The sequence below is a fragment of the Pinus tabuliformis genome, chromosome 3_1 (genome assembly GCF_031772625.1).
Source record: "Pinus tabuliformis cultivar Carrire ecotype Pingquan chromosome 3_1, CPIR1, whole genome shotgun sequence".
Taxonomy (NCBI): Eukaryota; Viridiplantae; Streptophyta; class Pinopsida; order Pinales; family Pinaceae; genus Pinus; species Pinus tabuliformis.
Window position 1 is genome coordinate 917,822,326 of NC_142301.1, and position 20,383 is coordinate 917,842,708.

The window sequence follows — 20,383 nt, forward strand, 5'->3', positions numbered from 1 at the left end:
GATGAGCCTTGACAGGGCCTTAATTACGAACCCAATCCTGTAGAAAATCCCGCATATACTACGACGACACTTTTCATGCAAAAGGAAGACGACGCTTGTAATTTTATGCTCAGACTGTAGTTTTACATTTTTGAAGACGTCGACTTCGCCACCCTTCAAACCAATTGCATGGGAGGAACAGGTTCAGGCTTACCTTTTCCAATTCGCCACCTTTGACGTGAATAGATCAATTTTCCTCTGTAACGGCTAGCTTCCTGTAGCGCAGCTTCCTGTAGAAGTCTCGCACAGGTTCCGAAGAGCACGGAAGTGGTTCTGCGCCTTTTGTGCCACCACCAGACATCTGAACGAGCCGAGGACTTGGAGTAACGAGCTTCAGAGAAATTCGGACGCTTACTCGACTTCAAAACAGCTGGTGATAAATGAGTGGAGTGACGATCTAGCCGGTGGATTTGAATCCCGGCCGAACTCGTGGCGCGGGGGTGAGTTGTCCCTGCCGGACCATTGGACGACGTCACCTACTCATTTCACTGCAAATCTCCCTTACTGCCGCATCATTCCCTGCAGATCTGCCGCCGCCATTTCCGTTATATCGCCGCTTCTCCCCGACTGGACGCTTCTCACGTGTCCATTACCCGTTTTGCTTGCCACGACCAACACTTTCCAAATCTGACGAGACCATCTGACTGGTCGTGGTGGCCAGTTGAATGGCTACCCGACTGCTCAACCCATTCATTTCCACACTTGCAAACATTTCAGAGCATAGTTCATGTAATTTGACGAAAAAAGGGTGAGGCACTTACCTGTGCGGCCGCGACGTTATTTTCAGGTTTCAGGATGAGGGTGATTGGATTTGCTTGTTGCTGCTTCGTGCACAGGCACGGGGGTTCCTCCTCGCAGACTGCTGTTGGTTGCGACGCTTATTACCTGGCTGCGGATGGTGCATGTGCTCGATCTATGTGTTGCAGGCGCCTTGATGGTGTGCACTCTAGCTGGATGAACTGCTACGGGATTCCTGTAGGATGTCCTGTAGCAGTTTTTCCTCCTCGGGTGCATGCTGAAACGGTGGAGACGGTGGCATCACGGTCACGATCGCAGGGCCCTCGGATGGCTTTGATAAGTAGTGCGCGGTGTCTCTGCATCTTTTTCATTTGAGAATCGCTTCCTCTGATAATTCAATGTTCTGATTTGACTGTGCAGGTATTTCCATTGCATGGCAATTGGGGTGGTAGAAGGAGGCGACAGCAGTGCGTGATTGAGAAAACATTAGCTTGCATGCCTCCGTGTCGGACCTCGGGCATTAGATCTCCCCACACAGTCAGTTCTAGGCCGTCCAAAGCTTCTATAGGAAGTTTCCTGTAGAAATACAGAACTTCCTGTAGAAAGTCCTGTAGCTTCCTGTAGGAGGCTAAACTGTGATCAAATCATGCCCAGACCTTGGAAGAGATGAGTGTTTCCGGAGGGAGTGCTGGTGAGGTCATCTGGTAGCATAGTAGGGACCCTTGTCTTCGAGTTGAGGGGCCTCTTTTCCTGCATGGAACACCTGCAACCTGCATACATTGCCACATCTTGAACTTGTTTTCCCTGTTTTTTTTTGTTTATTTATTATTTTTTTTTTTTTTTGAAAGACAGCAGGGGCGCCTCCATGAGGTTTTCACCCTTACCATTTGCCTTGAGCGCCTCAGAGAGGTTTTCACTCAAGGGTCTTTTTCAAATATTTTCAGAAAGACAGCAGGGACGCCTCAATGAGGTTTTCACCCCTACCATCTGCCTTGGGAGCCTCAGAAAGGTTTTCTCCCAAGGATCTTTATTATTATTATTATTATTTTTTTTTTATTTTTTTTTTTAAGATCTTCAGGGTATGCCCAAAACAGAGGCAGAACCCTTCTCTATGACCAGCACTGATTTTTCCACAGTTTTGATGAATTCTTGCCTTGAAAGAGGTTTTCTGTATATCTTTAGTCGATGCCCATTGACAAGCATAGGGATGGCCTCCTCATCAATGGTCCGAATAAGAACAGATCCATTGTCATTACATTTTTCCACTGCATATGGTCCCAACCATCTAGTTCTCAGCTTCCCCTTGAAATCCTTATGTCTGGAATCATACAACAGCACCCAATCTCCCGGCTAAAATTGCTTGTCATTGAGGTGTTGGTCATGCCACACCTTCCTCTGAAGTTGAACCACTTCTGAGTGGAGAAGGGCCTGCATTCAGTGCTCGTCTAATCCATTCAGCTACAATAACCTTTCTTGTTGGGCATGGCTGAGATCCAGGTCCAGCTGAGCTGCCATCCTCAATTTGTTGTATTCGAACTCAATTGACAGCAAAGCTCTCTTCCCATAGACCAGCTCATAAGGTGTGAAGCCAGTTGTGGTCTTCCAAGTGGTGTTGTAAGCCCACGTGGCCTCAACCAGGCGATCTGCCCAATCTTTCCTGCTGCTGCTCACCACCTTAGTCAAGATCCCTTCCAATGCTCTATTGGTGACTTCCACCTACCCATTTGCTTGAGGATGATAGGGTGTGGAAGTCCTATGCTTGATTTTGTGATGAGCAAGTAGGTCTTCAATTAAGTTGGAGGTGAACTGGCTTCCTTGATCGGTGACTAGCTCTCTTGGGTAGCCAAATTTGTAGAAGATGTTCTCTCTTAAGAACTCGGCCACCTTTTCTTCTGCCGCTGCTTTGATTGCCTTGGTTTCTGCCCACTTTGTCAGGTAGTCTGTGCACACAATGATGTAAGACCTTTGCCTCGAAGGAGGATTGATTGGACCCACAAAATCCATACCCCACTTCTCAAATGGCTCAAGAGTCACTTGAGGTTGGAGAGGCATTTCGTCCCTTGGAGTCGATTTCCCCATTCTTTGGCATCGGTCACATTGGCTGATATACCTTCTGACATCTTGATGAAGCGTGGGCCAATAGTAGCTTGCCTGCAGGATTTTGAAGGCAGTCCTTTTGGCTGCAAAATGTCCTCCACAAGGCCCGTCATGACAGGTTAGGAGGATATCGAAGACTTCCTCCTCCCTTACACAACGCCTTAAGATCTGATCAGGGCCAAGCTTGAACAGGTTGCCCCCGATCCAAGTGAATGAGGCACTCTTCCGTATGATCCTGCTCTTCTCTCTGGAGGATAGGTGCGGAGGAAACTGTGCTGAGACAAGGTAGTTTGCTATATCAGCAAACCATGGAGAGAGTATTGAAATAGCAAACAGATGTTCATCTGGCATCTGGTCATCCACTGTTCCATCCTCTCCTGCAGGTAAATCCAATCTAGACAAAAAGTCAGCAACAACATTTTCTTTACCTGGCTTGTCAACAATAGTCAAATCAAACTGCTGCAACAAAAGTAACCATCTAATAATACGAGCATTCACATCCGGTTTATTCATTAAATATCTAATTGCAGCATGATCAGTATGTACAAATGTTTGATATCCAGTGATATAATGTCGAAATTTGTTCAGTGCATGGACCACGGCCAAGAATTCTTTCTCAGTTACAGTGTAATTCAGTTCTGCCTTGGATAAGTTTTTGCTGACAAAGTATATGGCGTATGGAAGTTTTTGTTCAACTTGTCCTAAGGCTGCCCCTATGGCTTTGTTCGAGGCATCAATGTGGATGTGGAAAGGTAGGGCCCAGTTTGGACCTCTCAAGATTGGGGCAGACACCAACTTGTCCTTTAATTCACTCAGAGCCTTCTGACAATCGTTAGTCCATTTAAACTCAACATCTTTTGCCAAGAGGTTGAACAATGGCGAGGCTAGCTTGCTTAAGTCTTTAATGAATCTCCTATAATACCCTGCTAAACCTAAGAAACTTCGAACATCTCTTACCTTCTGAGGAGGTGGAACCTTCTTGATGAGAGCAATTTTGTTAGGATCCACCTGTAACCCTTGGCAAGAAATGGTATGGCCTAGCACGGTCCCTTCAGTCATCAAGAATTCACACTTTTCAGGACTAAGGGACAGGTTCATCTCAATGCACTTGGTTAGGACTTTTCCCTGATTGGACAATGCTTCCTGGAAGTTGGACCCATAAGGGGTGAAGTCATCCATATAGATTTCCACCGAATCATGGACCAGCTCAGAAAAGATGCTCAAGACGGCTCTCTGGAAGGTGGCAGGAGCATTGCATAGTCCAAAGGGAAGAACTCGGTAAGCAAAGGTACCCCAAGGACAAGTGAAGGTGGTCTTATCTTGGTCTTCCGGGCTGATTTGGATCTGGTTATACCCGCTAAACCCATCTAGGAAAGAGAAAAACTTCTTTCCTGCCAGTCCATCCAACACTTGATCTATGAAGGGTAGAGGAAAATGGTCTTTCTTGGTGGCCTTGTTCAGTTCTCGGTAGTCCACACAGATTCTCCACTTCCCGTTTTTCTTGGGAACCAACACCAAAGGGGACACCCATTCGCTATCCGAGATGGGGTAAATGAATCCGGCATCCAACAGTTTTTGTAATTCCTCCTTGACGATGTCCTTAAGGGCTGGATTCATTCTCCTTTGGGGTTGCCTAACCGGTTTACAGTCTTCTTTGATGTAGATGTGATGGGTACAGACCGAAGGATGGACTCCTTTCATCTCCTTATAGCTCCAAGCAAAAGCATCTAGATGACTGGCCAACAGACTACACAGCTCCTTTTCCTGGGAAGGAGATAAGGAGGAGCTGATCTTTAACGTTCTCTCAGGGCCGAACTCCACATTTTTGACTCTGGGAGTGACAGGGTTGGTCACACAAAGGTCCACTAAGGTGCTGGCTTGGGCATCCTCCACCAATTCCTCTAAGGACAATGCACTGGGAGGTGGAGTCTGGATCAAGGTCTCAATCAAATCATCCTCGGTTGGGAGGCCTCCCCTAGTGGTGTCTAGGGTGCACAAAGGTGCTGAGTACACCTCATCCTCTTCTCCTTCCTCCAACCAAAGTGGTAAGTCATGCTCTAATAAGGGTTGGGCAGGAGGGTACAGGACTAGCTGCTTGGACATAGGACCATTTTTGATGGCCATGTTTCCTGCACAGCAGCTTATGTAAGCATCTGCAGTGGCTAACCAAGGCCTTCCCAAAATAAGGGGGTATCCAGTAAGCTTTGCCTTTGGTTGCAGAACCAAGAAGTCTGCAAGGTACTCCCAAGAGTCAACAGAGACCAAGACATCCTCTACAATCCCTTCGGGAGTCACGGTGGAGCGATCTGCTAGTTGCAGGACTGTCGAGGTCTTTCTCAAGGAACCCTGAGGGTTGAGTTTGAGCATGGTATCTCTGGTCATCACATTAATGGCAGCCCCCAGATCAATCAATGTGTGAGGTATGATGGTGCCATTGATGTGGACATCCACTACAGGACTCCCAGGATCCAGATACTTTGGGCAGATGACCTGCCCCAACATAAGATCAGACAGTTGTCCTATGACATTGATGGTTGAAGCATATCTTTTTCGCCTGCCTGGGTGTCTGAAACACTTTTCCTTAACCAGTTTGTTGTATATCGGTACATCTTTGATGGCTTGGAGAAGTGGTATTCTCACACACAACTGTTTGAGTTCTCCCAGAAGCTCATCCTCCTCTGGGTTGGGTTGCATGGTGGTCGTTAGTCTCTCAGGAAAGGGTGGAATGGCCTTTGGTTCACTTTCTTGTTTATCTTCCTCATCCTCTGGGGGAGGAGGTTGGCGATCCGGAAGAGTCTTTCCAGATCGCAGATTGATCTCCTGGATCTCCACAGCATAAGTAGGGCATGATGTTTCCCCAGTATATACCTATTGGGCATGTCGGTTGTTGGGGTTCGGGTTCGGTTGAGCAGACATTTGGGGTTGCCTTGGAGGAGCAGGAGGTAATGGTTGTGGTTGAGCTGGTGGTGGAGGCAAAATGGCGGGAGGAGTATTATACTGGGGCCTCCACCCCGATTGAGGTGCATTCCACTGAGGCTATGGCTGGGCATGTGAATGAAACGAAGGAGTAGTGGGCTGAGTATGGTACTGAGGCGGGTAAGACCATGGAGGAGGTATAGACTAGGAAGGATGAACAGGGGGTCCCCAGGAAGGCATAGGAGCGGATTGGTTGGGGCTGTAATAAGCTTGGGGTGTCCCTTGCATCCCCTGTGGGTAAGGTCTGGGTCCATGTGGCCTCCTTTGGTTGAGGAAATAGAGAGGTTCAGTGTGTGCTTCTGTCCCTTGATACATGGCTTTAAGCCCAGGTAAGGTTGGACACTGGTTTGTGGGGTGGTCCTCCTCACAGACAAAACATACCTCAACTGAATGTAATGGGCACTCGTTCTTAGGGTGTTTCCTTGTACACCTAGGGCAGAAGATAGCCAAAGCCCTCTCAGCTTCCTCTTTCTTCTGCTGGATTCGGAATGTATCAAGTTGCATGGCGATGGTCTGTCTCACCTCACTCTTGAGGTCCTCTAATTGATTTGCAAACTCATGTTTGGAGAAAGGAATACCAGCTGAGAGGAGGTTTCCTCTACCTCTTTTCCGGGCTGCCCTAGAGTGGTTTCTAAACACAGTCTTTATGTCCTCATAAGGTAGTTGGTAAATATCTCCTCCAGCTAGCATGTGAAGAGTATCTAAGAGGTCTTCAGGGACTCCTCGGAGCAGGACCAACTTGAGGGATTCAGGGTCAAGTGTGCACCTGGCCCGTTTATAGCTGAGTTGGAACCTTTCCTCGTAATCTTCTAAAGACTCATCATTCCCCATGGTCATCCGAAAGATTTCTCCCTTGGTTTCCTTGGACCTAGAGTAGTCCCGGTATTTGGTATTGAAAGCTTGTTGCATCTGGGCCCAAGTGGTGATACTGTTCCCAGGTAAGCCCATGAACCAGCGTAATGCTGCATCCTTAAGGGTAGAGGGGAAGAGTTTCAGTTTTTGCTCATCTTCGGTATAGTCATAGGTTCGACAAAGGACGGAAAACTCAAACAGGAAGGTATCAGGGTCTTCAATAGTCAGTCCATGGAAGTGAGGTAAAGCGGAGGGGCTGATGTTCTTCATTTTCATGTCTCCATTGGTCTCTCGGATGGGGAAGGCACCTTCAATTCTCTCATCTTCTCCCCTATTGTCAACCATAGCTTCAGATGGGGTGTTCTCTAACTCTTCTTCTGCTATAGGATCTTCGTATATCTCAAGAGGTTCACTTATAGGTTCTTCTGGATCACTGTCACCAAAGAAGAGAGAAGGGTGACTCAGTGATGTGGTGGGGGTGTTGGGTAAGAATTTGCCTGTTTTATCTCGATTTCTATGAGGCATGAAATGAAAAGACTTCTGATTGCTTTTGTTTTTCTGGTACCTACAAAACTAAAACAGATTGAACTGCAACTAACTATCTTGCTGAAATGGAAATGCAGAATTGAGATGAAAGCATGAAAGAACTAATCTATTTTGCTCAAATGAAATTGCAGGAATGAAATGCTAGGCTACGCTTGCGGAATTGAAATGCTAATCTACGCTTGCAGAAATGAAATTGCGGAATTGAAATGTTAATCTATGAAAGCAGGAAATGTCTATGCTACTTTCGCAGAAAGGAAATTGCAGAATGGAAATGAAATACTACTTAGAAGAAGGCGAGAGTAGGAAAGTAGAAGAAAAGCAACAATCACTAATACTCTGACGCTTCCCCGGTAACGGCGCCAAAAAGGATGGTGGGCTCCAGTATTGTAGCAATAATGCTACAACTCCTGGAACTTCCTTCTTTAATTTTATCAACCCGGTAGTTCGTAACAAACTTGGAAGCGACGGTGTTGTATGCACAAGTACTAGCTCTTGCCGCAGCTGTCACTTGGTCAGCTGGCACAAGTCTGCTAGGGGCTCAAGCCAACTTCTATGAGCTCTTAGAAGAAGCTTTTTAATTGATGGACGAAAGCTAACTCAAAGGAAGCTAATCTATTTGCAGAAAGGAACTGAAAGCCAACAAGGAACGCAAACCCTAATTCTACCAGCTAGTCTTACTGATGCAAAGATGGGAATGCAAACTACTGAAAGAGGTGCCATTACTTCTATGAAGGTAAAATGCATGTGTCTAGACTACCTCTATCTGAAGAAAACTCTTTTTGTATTTTTGTTTCAATTATTAGAATTATCATGCATGTGCTTTTAACTAGCTTTTTACTGTGCAAAGGTGGATCAAGGAGGAGAAAGGCTTGAAAATGGTTGGGAAAGTTCAGAGAGGGTCTAAGGGGTCCTTAACACCCTTCCAGAGAGTTTCACAAAGTTTGGCTACCAAGAGACCGCGTTTATGAGCTTCTACAGGAAGTCTGCAGGGGTTCTACAGGATGTTTCGGAATTTCTACAGGATGTTCAGTAATTCCTACAGGATGTTCTACAATCGGATTTTGGGTGATGGGTGAGTGGAAGAGGCTGCATGGGTGGATAGGGAGGTAGGAGAAGGGTTTGTAATGCCTTAGTGATCAAGGGATGAGATGATGAGGGGGTGTGCTAAGCTAGTTTGTCTGAAGGAGGGTAGAGGGAATGGAAGGCCGAAAAGGTAGGATAACGTGGGCAGTAGAGTAGTTGAGAGACAAGGGGTCTAATTGGGAGATGAGCAGTTGGCCTGGGCAAGGCTTAGAAGGACAAGAGAGTGAGGGAGTAGCGCTGCACAGTGTAAACTGAATCAAATCATCCACGTCCTGCACATAATCAAAACATTCCTAATCTGTCCTAACTGTTTAATGGAACCAATGAACAGCAACATTATTCCCAAAGAAAACCATGTATGGTACCGAAGCAAAGGAACATTCCAAGAGGTCTGAACGCATGGACAACTTCTACAACCGAAAATATTGCACCAAAGATTGCATGAATACATAAACCAATGTTTTTGGTGGGTAGCACTGTCTGCAATTCCAGCCCCTAGAAAGAGGTGAAAATGAGTGTGCAGGCAACCCTTTTCTGGAACTTTTATCAACTCCAATCTCTTCACTCTATTCTAAACAGCTTCTAACAATGACCTACTTAACCACACCAAGAAATCTAACTCAACAAACTACGTTTCAAATGCATGTAAAGGAAACCATAATGCTGAAAGAAAAGATAACAATACAAAAGAAGGAGGCCTTAGGCTCTCAGGTTGGGCCCAACCCCGAGAGTTATGGCTCCTTTAAAAGCTCAGAACTGAGATCAAATATGACTGCTTTCCATTAAAAAATAATAATCATAAGTCAAATAGCATGCCAATAATGGCTACAAAAGAGCAAGACCAAGCTAGCAGCTCGTAGTGCAGAATGTGCAACAATGTTTCCAAAAGTCCTTTTCGAAGGCTAGAGCCTTAGCATTTATACATCACGAGGCCCCAAGCTGGCCTCCTAAATTAGTGGGACTCGGCTGGCCAAACTAGGAGTGAACTGCTGCTTCCTCAAAATCCGTTTGGCTGCCTTCTAATCCGGTTGTGGTGGCTGTTAGAGCTCGGAGTTGGGGGTGAAGATCCCGAGGAAGGCCATTTAATGCTGGACAACCCTCCTACGAATCCTCAACCCCATCTTGGTTGTCTCCTGGTCCTTATCTGCTTGGTTTTGTTCCAATCATGTGTCAAAAAACCTGAAATGAGCACGTGTTAGCCACCTAGGAATAGTGACTGCCCTTATTCGTACAAATGACATAAACATACTAAAAAATGATGCATAAGTTATGAAAAATGAAGGATTGAGCAAAGGTAGTTAGGCCAAATGAGCCCAAAATGTTACCAAATTTGGGGCTCATCATCATGTTTGCATTAATCAAATGAATATAGAATGTATTACAATTTCTTGCTCGCTCTGAGCACAACCTGCAAGTGGATAACCTATGTCCCTGCTGAATGAGAATCTTTGGCCCAGACGTAGTAAAATTATGCCTCTACTTGAGCCCCTATTTCCTTGCACAATTCATGAGGAATTAGGCCCTTGTTATTTAAAAATTTTCCTCCAAATGATTGTGCAATTCCTAATGTTGGTCATCTGGTTGCATGCAACACATGTACACTAAAGACTAGTCTACAAGTGATGTTACACTACCTTGGAATATCCACCATAGCTGGGGAACTCGAATTCTCTGCATTCACTTGCTATTTTAGTCTGATTAATCAGTTAATTGGATGATAACTGAGTTAGACTATTGTCCCACAACACAACTGACCTTCCACTAGTTCTATCAACAGTTAGAACTAGTTTAACTTAATACAACTATAAATAATTGACCTTGATTGCTACAAATTAGTAATCACACATGCTTAACTGAAATCCAAGCCCTCTAACTCAAATTTATTGAGTAAACTGTGTGACACAAGCCATGTCACACAAGTTAACGGCATCCAAGTTGTTTGTTGATGTAGAAATTAGAATTTTCTCAATTTGACCAAGGCAAAGTCAAATTGATACTTTCTTGCTGCACTTCTCAACAGCTTTATCTACCTAATTTCTAACAACCATTGGGTCCACCCTCTTGTCATAGTCCCAAGAAAGAATGGTAATTAGAGGATTTATGATTTGGATGAAGTCGTTGATGATCTAAAGAAAACTTTAATAAGGTTCAAGGAAAGTAATGTTGTCGTTAGTAATAATAAGTGCATGATGATGTTCACTGACGACATTGTATTAGGCATAATATGTTGGCTAAAGGCATCCAAGTGTATTCAAAAAAGATTAAAGTAATACTAAACCTACCCATTCCATAATCACAAAGAAGAGTATGAAGTTTCCTAGGTCATGTTGGTTATTATCGTCTCTTTATTGAACTACAAAGTGATTGAAAAAAATGTATTTCCATTATTCATGCAATAAATAAATTTATAAATTATATTATAGGATATATGGTAGTCTTACATATTGATGTTATTATTAAATACTTATGAAAAAACCAATCATTAATGGAAAAGTTACTAGATGGTTTCTTTTATTGTAGGTGTTTGATATTACCATATCAAATAAATCTAGAAAGGATAATGTAGTCATTGATTTTATTTCGATATTGACATCTAACAAAAATGAGCCCCCAGTAGAAGATCCCTTTCTTGAATAACATATTTTTGAAATATTTACTAAATCTCCATGGTTCACAAATATTGTTAACTACTTGGTCGGAAGTAAGTTTTTGCATCACCTGACTCCAAAAGAGTGACAGAGGATTATCAAAGAAATTATAAGATTCATATGGATCAATGTTTGTATTTTCTACACTGGACTTGACTTGATTATTATAATAGGTGTATGGGAAGACAAGGTCTATGAGATATTCAAAGCTTGCGATGATGGCCCAAGTAGGGGCCACTTTGTTGACAAAAGAACAAGGTGTAAGGTACTTCATCAAGGGTATTATTGACCCTTTATTTTCAAAATTGTCAAATAATATGTGAAGATATGTGACAGCTTGCAATCCATCGGTAGACCAATACTATAACAAACAGATGACATGTCGTTGCAACCTCAGCTAATTTTGGAACCCTTTGACAAATGGGCCTTTGATTTTGTGAGGCCAATAAATCCACATTCCTATTAAAACTCCTACATCCTATTCTCCACAGATTATGTTGGAAAATGGATTAAAGCTAAAGCACTCCTAGTGGCAATGGAAAAATCAGTTGTGGAATTTATCCATGAAGAAATTTTCATAAGGTTTAGGATTCCTTGAGAAATAATGATTGATGGAGGAACTCAATTTACTTCAATACTCTTTGAAGAATTAATGGACACTTATAATCATAAGCATAAGGTAGCAACACCATATCATCCACGGATCAATGAACAAGTGGAGGGTACTAGCAACATCCTTAAGGCCATCATCATTAAGGATATTAGGCTACACCTCAAGGACTAGGCTAATCAACTCACCAAAGCACTATAAGCCTATAGAATAACCCAGAGAACTACTATAGGATGTATTCCATATGGATTAGTGTAGGGAAAGAGAGAGTTCTTGTCTATTTAAACGGAAATATAGATACTAAGGACAATAGTACAACTTGGATTGGACTTATTAGAAGCATGGAAGAAAAGGCTCCTCCAGATCAATGAGCTAGATGAAATAAAATGATACAACATTAGAGGGATAGGTGGCACAATAAGTTCATTGAAAAGAAAAAAATTTAAATCCAAATGCTAGGCACTACTATTTGACTCGAAGTTCAAAGACTTTAGAGGGAAATTTCACATTAAATGGCTTGGAATGTATAAGATTGATACAGTATATGATAATGGAGACATCAAGCTTTATATTATTGATGAAGAAAGAACTCCTTTAATGGCCAATGGACATAGGCTTCGTTTGTATCACCAACCCTTATCAAAAGAGGTATATTTTAGGAAGATTACTAATTGATGGCCTAATAGTGATTTGGAAATTGTCCAAAAAGGAGAAATCCCTACAAGGTGACCCATCGTTCCACCTCGAAATACATTTAAAAAAAAAAAAAAAAAACTCATGTATGAAAACCCTTAAGGGCATACTTAAGCGCATGTCATGCAAAAACTAATCTAGGTTGGTGCATGACATGTTAAAATAAATAAAAAATAAAAAAACAAAAATAATGAAAATAAAAAGGGCACGTCATGATTTCATGATGGAAATGTTAAGATCCTTCTACATGTACACCTATGGTTTTCTATTTTCCTGCTAATGAAGTGACTTCTAAGATATGCAAGAGAGGATGTTATTATTGTTTCAACTCCATTACATGGTCTAGTTGTTGCATCTTTGAACCCTATTGTTGCAACTCCATAGTTGAACCCTTATCTCTATGATCCTGTTGTCAAACTCTTGTTGTCGCAAATTTTGATCATCATTGTTGTTACAACTCAATGATAGGACATGATTGCTGCAACTCTGAAACTTTGTTGTTGCAACTCTAGAACTGAAACTCCACTACTACAATTCAAATGGTTATAATGGGTAATGAAACTTCTTTACATGAAACCATAGTTGAATAATGTCATTGCTACAATTTTGGTTGATACTATTGGCGTGACCCCTCCTAGAACCATTACTACAAATCTGACATAAACATGAATATGAACCATTTGTGGGGATGGGATGCTAGCACAACATAGGTACAAGGTAGATCCACTTATGGTAAGTCAAGACATGTACATTTCCCAATGATTTTCATAATGGATATTATTGGTTGGCATAATTCAACTTGGCCATTTTATTTAAAAATGCTCGCATTACTACCCTTGCCACCGCCAATGACATAATCCCTCATCATGAAACCCATCCTTCCATAATTGTAAATCCCCACTATCAAATCATTCATTTTGTTTGCAACAATAGTATTTTGAATCTTAAGAAGAAAGGAAATCATGGGAGGTTCCTTCATCCACACAAAACCTACAGAAATTGTCTTAATGTAGGCATATGATCACATCTGGACAATATTTTGACAAGGGGGATCAATTAAATATATATATAGATTATAAGGATAAAATGATAAAGTATCCCTAGAGTTTGCTCTGAATTTCAGGGAAAATGTAACACACTCCCCTCCTAATCCCCTATAAAACACCAGTTAGGAGGATAGTTACTATGTTGACCCAAGATCCAAGGTGTCACTATAGAAATTGGGTCTAAAAATTTTGATCTCAATGAATTACTTAAAACCTTAGTTCAACATCACCATTGAGTTTGTCTCTTCGAGACAATTCTGGTGATATAAAATTTTACTTCAATCTGAGCCCCATATCAAATATGTGACCATTTAAATTTATGACGAATCAAAAATGCCACGTCATCAACATGGTCAAGTGGAATACACATTGTTATACCCACCTGGCTAGCCTCCTGGTGCCACTAGGAAATTTTTTATTGGCTGCTAACCTGTTCATGGGTTTGGGTTCCGCAACCCCACGCTATGCATTAAAATGCAACTCATATGCATTTATGTATATTATAATTATAATTTTATATATATATATATATATATATATATATATATATACATATATATATATATATATATATATATATATATACATATATATATATATATATATATATATACAGATATCTATATATATATATATATATATATATATATATATATATATATATATATATATATATATATATATATATATATATATATATATATATATATATATATATATATAGATAGGTGATAGGAGGATTGACGGTAGATAACGACTCGATGTGTGGTCAGTAATATATGTGTGTGTGTGTGTGTGATAGGAGGACCCGATGTCTGGTCGGTGATGGTAGATAACGACCCGCTGTGTGGTCGATCATATATATGACCAACCACACAGTGGGTCATTATCCACCATCAATACTCCTATCACCGAAGCTTTTTTACCTTTCCCATTGCAATTGCAAGCTTAACATTTGATATAGAGTTGACCCTTCGAGCTAACCAATTTGTGGGTTTGCACATACTCTATGCTCCAATGAACAGATTGTTGGGTTCATATGTATGTCTTTGCAGCCCGAGTTGGTGTCATCCCACTCCCCTCAACTTGTGTCTTACTTGTAATCTTGGGGAATAACCTCCAAGATTACGTACCCTGGAAGGTCACTCCATTATGCTAATAGTGCTTTTGATTGGTCCTCATTCCTGCCGCAGCAACCAGGTGCCAAGTCATCCAGAATTTCCCTTCATCATTATGTGAGGACTCCTCCGAGAAACAAACTCTAGGACGTGAGAGTTACCATCAGATGCCATTGAATTTCTCATCCATGTGAGCCTGTTATTAAACCTCATAATGCTACGATAGGCCCACTTACACGAGAAGTGGTTCCTTTTCTGACCAATGCATGGCCTCCATGTCATCCCGACCTTCCCTGCATTGCAAGCCCTACCATGTCATCTCGGTCCTCGTAAACCTGGTTGTTTCTCTTGAGTGATCTCCTATGGCTTCCGGTATGCAAACCCTCCTACATTATCCTAGATTCCTTATGATTCATTGATCTTCTCGCACTCAAACGCATCTAACCATTATGCAAGCTTCACGCTCAGTTATGAGATGCAATCATGTGGGCTAGCAACCTGGCCTTCATGCAACCCAATAATTCCTTCCATGATTATGGATGAGGTTAAAGGGGCTAAGGATAAGGAATTTCCACCTGAGCCATTTGTGAAGGTTTAGGAACATGGCTTTCCCATGGTTGTTCTGCAAATGTTTAGACACATGCCAAAACTAAAACATCTCTATTAAAGCTATGTGAAGCACACACTAGTGATATCTCTCTTGAGCTACATCAAATTACCTCCTTCGAGTTATAGATGGATAAAATATGAAACAAATCCGAGGGACCCTTCCATCCAATCTAGGAACTTATCCATCTAGTCTTTCATAATTATGCGGTCCCTTGGGTCCTCTAAGTCATACAAGGAACATACCACACTCGACATAGAGTTTTACAGGCCTCTTTTGAGAATCGAGCAAACATAGCAAGCTTATAAAAATAAACAAAAGGAATTTGATGCCAATAAGGCCTCAAGGAGTTTAGTGTTCCTCAAATAAACAGGAAATCCTCCTTTACGATCTGATTACAAACATAAGCCATAAATACAAGAGCATAACTGACTCTAACACAAGCCTGCAAGCATTTCGTTCTTGAGGATGAGAATTCCTAGAATGAGCCCACAATCAATACCTAAAACACTCACCCAGATGAATATATATATATATAGATATAGATATATATTCTTATAATAAATACAGTAATGGCTTATAGCTCAATGAAGAGGAATGGATTTATAGAAACTTATATGGTATTAGTAGTAGATTTGGAAATACAATGGTGTGTGCAGGCCTTCCGGGTTATTCCTCTTGATCTTTGTTAATGCTCAATCATGGATATTAGACCACTATACACATACACTCATATATGTATATTCATATAACATTATGCTATCTCTTATGAGCTTCTCAAGGCCTCGGCCCAACCTAAGAATGCATATATATTTAAATCCCTTTACATAAGCAATTAAATTGTTATCCTTCCTAAGATTACATGATTTAGATGAGGTCCAAACAACAAATTCATTCCCAGTTTATTTATCTATTTAATTAATAGAGATGTGTTCATCTCACCATACACAGACCTTAAGCCAAATTTCAAGCCCAAAATGAACACAAGAATAAGCCTATTCCTGTAAAGATATTCACAACACCTACAATACATTTTTCATGCCCAATTCACATCCTTGACCATTAATCTAGCCAATTAACAACTTTGTGCCAACATATAATATATGACACATGAATCATAAGTAAACAAAGATACATTAATCCTCCAGGAATGAAGCATTCCTCATCCATCACATGGACCTTTAACATTGTACAGGAATTCACATTTCTCATTATGTCATAAGCATTAACCAACACAATGAACCAATATCATCACAGGCATTAAACCCAACACATTAAACATATGCATAACAATCAATGCATAAAGGCTTGAATATACTTATCTTATTAAAATGTTCTCAAAAACTAAGATTGGGACTTCAACTCTCCACCCAACCATAGAAAAGTTACAGCCATGCCTTTCTTGTATATATCACCCCCAAACCAAATTCCAAAGCTTGAGGTGGATTGATTTCATAGGAGTTTCAACCAGTATTTCAGCTAAAACAAGGTGTCTCAAGGTTGTCGCACCTCCACCCACCAACCATCAAAACCAAGTAACCATGGTGAACTAATTCATTGACTTGCAACCAACTTCTACTCAAGAGAATGCATCAATATTGTCACCATAACCAGGGTGTCTCAAGTCTACCCTTCCTTCACACACCAGCTATTTAACAATTTCACATCAGGAAAGGAAAATTGTCCATTATATAGAGGGACTTGCAGCATCCCAATATATCTAGGGATTTGGATGCAAAGAGTTTAAATTTAGATGTGGAGAAAGAGATATATTTAATAGCATGGAGGTTTTATCAACTATGTTACCTTTGAAGGAATAAGAGTGCACTTTCTACCAATCAGGCGTCATCATCCCGCTAGCCCTGGGTGCCTCCAAGTTTTCAAAGGTTATCAACCAGCATAGCCTCTAATGGATTTATCACCCCTATAAGTCACAGCCACTTCTTTGTGATTATTAGTTAGCAAACCTCATGGATTTCTCATTTGGCTATCATCATAGTTATGCTCTGTGATTATCATTCTACAAGCCCATGGGTTTTTCAGTTGGTTATGATCAGAGCTTCTCTTATTCTCAATTATCTCAATTCTCAATATGCATGACCCTTAGGAGCCTCTCAGCCTCCTATTTTCCCTCAGTTCCTCCTCTTCCGCTTTGTGTTCTTACACAGTAATTCTAGCATTTTTGTTCTTTGTGTATGCATCCTGCCTATGCGTGAGAGAGAGTGCATGTCTTCCTTGATCCTCTCATTTCTCTTCATTATAACTAAATGGAGTCCTCCTTCCTCCTTAACACGTCAGAGAAAATTTCCATAGATAATGGCCCCCTGCCACTCAGCCACAATGGTTATGTCCTTTTCCTAAGTGGTCTACACAAAACAATCCCCTTGACAGCGTGACCCGTTCTTGTCTTTAATTTTTGTCCTCTTCTTGCTTGTGGTTGGAGATTAAGGGAACTTGGACCAGTCCTTCCTCTTTCATTTAAACTATTACCGAATAAGCACATCTAATTCTTTTCATCCAACCAAGACTAATATTTAAAAACAACCAACTCATCAATCAACCTCAAGCAATGGAATCCATGTCCCTTTCTCAGCGAATTTTAAAATAATTACAATTATTTACAAGAGGGAAAAATTTAACCAGGGGATATCACAAAAATAAGATTAGTCATAGCAAGAAAAATTGTCAAGGTTACAAAATATATTTTGGATGAGATAACAGGGCTACCACAAACATGAGAAATATTGTATTGCCGGAGAAGATCCAAACCAGAAATCATGGAATATTTTCTTCATCTTGGGGAATCCCTAGTTAATAAAAGAACATGGTTTTATAGGAGGTCACTACCACAACTATCATAGGACATATTTATGGTTATGCAAAGTTATATTACCTATGAGGGTCACCATGGAGTAGTTTACCTATATCATCTTCGACGACTAGACCAGCTGAGGCATGGAAGACTTATCAACATGTCGTTATTTCTTCATAAAAATATATAGACCATGGCATCACTAGTACAAAAATTGGGATGGCCCAGGTATGCCCTTTCCAACCATGGATCTATAAATTTATTGGTGGAATTAACCCTAAACTGAGAAGGTAGAGCATGGGAAGATATTATCATATCCCCCACTAAAATCATAGAAGTTGCAACTCTGCCAGTAGGAGAAGAAGAGGTTGCAACTCTACTACGAGATGACATTTTTACAATTTTGGGAGCTATAGCTATTGTCATTCCTAATGTTATATTTTGAGAGTACATTGTTGGAACTCCCTTGGATGTGCCTATAGAAGAGTAAGCCCCAAAAGGAAACACAATGACTCCATAGAAGGATAAGGAAAAACATGAAAGTATGTGGAGATCATAAGTAGTAAATTCCCTACTAAGTGACTAAGGAGAATGAAGAAGAGGCAAGATTATGTACCAATACCAAAGAAAAAGAGAACCAAGTATACCCCTATAACTACAAATTAGCAATTATGACAAGAAAAACCCGCTGCAACACAAGAACTAGCAGGGATAGAAGGTGAAGGAGATGTAGCAAAAGGAAAGACCTTTTCTACTCCACAAGAACTAGTAGAGAATATTGAAACAAAATCCCTTAATAAAACACAAGAACCAACAAGTGAGATGAGATATGACCAGAATGTTTTTGGCCCTACAGTCGATGAGGAGATGAGAACAGAAAATATTGTTGCAACACCAAAACCAGCAAAAGAACCTTTGGGGGAAGGCCTTGCTACTATATTTGAACATTATTCATAGGAGGAATAAGAGAAAGGAGTTGTTGTTCCAGAAGAAACCATTGTTACAACACCCAAATTCAGGAAGCTCAATAAAGTAAGTACATTGTGTTCTTCACCATTGTATGCATCTCTATTAGGAAGGAATAAGATATTGGAGATGGAAAATAGGAAGATTCGGGTTATTATTAAGGCATTAAGGAATGCACTTAAGGAAATGAGGTCCTTTAAGAAGCTTAACTACCTTTCCCAGGAAGCATGTTCCCTTGTTGTAGGGGAACTTCACACTAAAACCAAAGAGACAACGCAGTTGCCCATGGAAGTAACACAAGAGATAGTTTTCCAAACAACAAACCCCATACTCACCATGATTGATATGACCACTCACTATAAGTAGAAAATGGTGGAAGAGAAAGACGCATAAGTAGATTTCCTAGATGAGTGGGTAAAAGAAAAAGAAGATATATGGAACCAATTAATGGCCTCACATGAGGAGGGAGTGATGGCCATTAAGGAGTATCGCCAAATTGTCAAAGGAATGAGAGAAAGTTGGGCTGAATTTTGTGTGACCCATACGAATATATGGTAGGAAGCAAGAGAAGAAAATAAGGAGTTGTTTCAATTGGAGAGACAAGTCAATAGGTTGGAAGTAGAGAAAATATAACTTGACTTGTTACTAGAATCAACTATTAGTTGCAGAACCCCTTCTCCACATTACAACATGTTATTGCAAGAAACATTCATAATGTTTCAAAGAAAATCCATAATGACTAGTAAGCCATTTGGAATCACAAGCTCAGCCACATTTTTGCTAGCCTACTATGCTTGTACGAATGAGGAGAAGAACCTCCTCTATGAAATTTATTAACAAAATATTTAATTATTTTATCATCCCATTTGGAATCCCAATAATTTTGTGGGGGATGTGCAACTGAGAAAATTTGTGTCCTGCATTTGTAACCATATTGATTGGTCATTAACTCATGAAGTTGCACAACATAATTTTATCAATAATTTTTAGGTTAGAGGAGAGTACCACATGTCATTACAAGTCCTTAACAGTCATAGGAAGTGGACTTACTCTCCCTGACATGTAGAATTCATAGAAAATAATAGATAGGAAGACTTCACACACTTGAAAGTGTGCAAAAATGTACATTAAATTCACAAATATTTGTCGAAATAGTTGGATCAGGTTGAAATTTCATTATACAATGATCTAGATTCCAACCAGAGAATATTGGAAGGATTATAGATTTACCAGAAGGAAAGAATTGTCTTGTTGGATGGGATTCTGAGAAAAAGGAAGATATTTTCATGCAGAGGGTGCAAAAATGTTGATTACATCCTCAATAACCTCCATTGGATCCCTACCTTCTCAAATTTGTATTGATTGTTGGTTCCATGAGGACATGCAACGAGTTCAACTGGGGGGGATGATGGTTGCCAAATTGGCATATTTTTAGCACCTATTTAATACCTTTTTTTCCACCATTTTCCCACTCTCCATCCTTTCTTATTATCATTTCCATCCATATTGATACATTTTTTGTCAAGGTATGAATATCCTTCTATGTGCCATT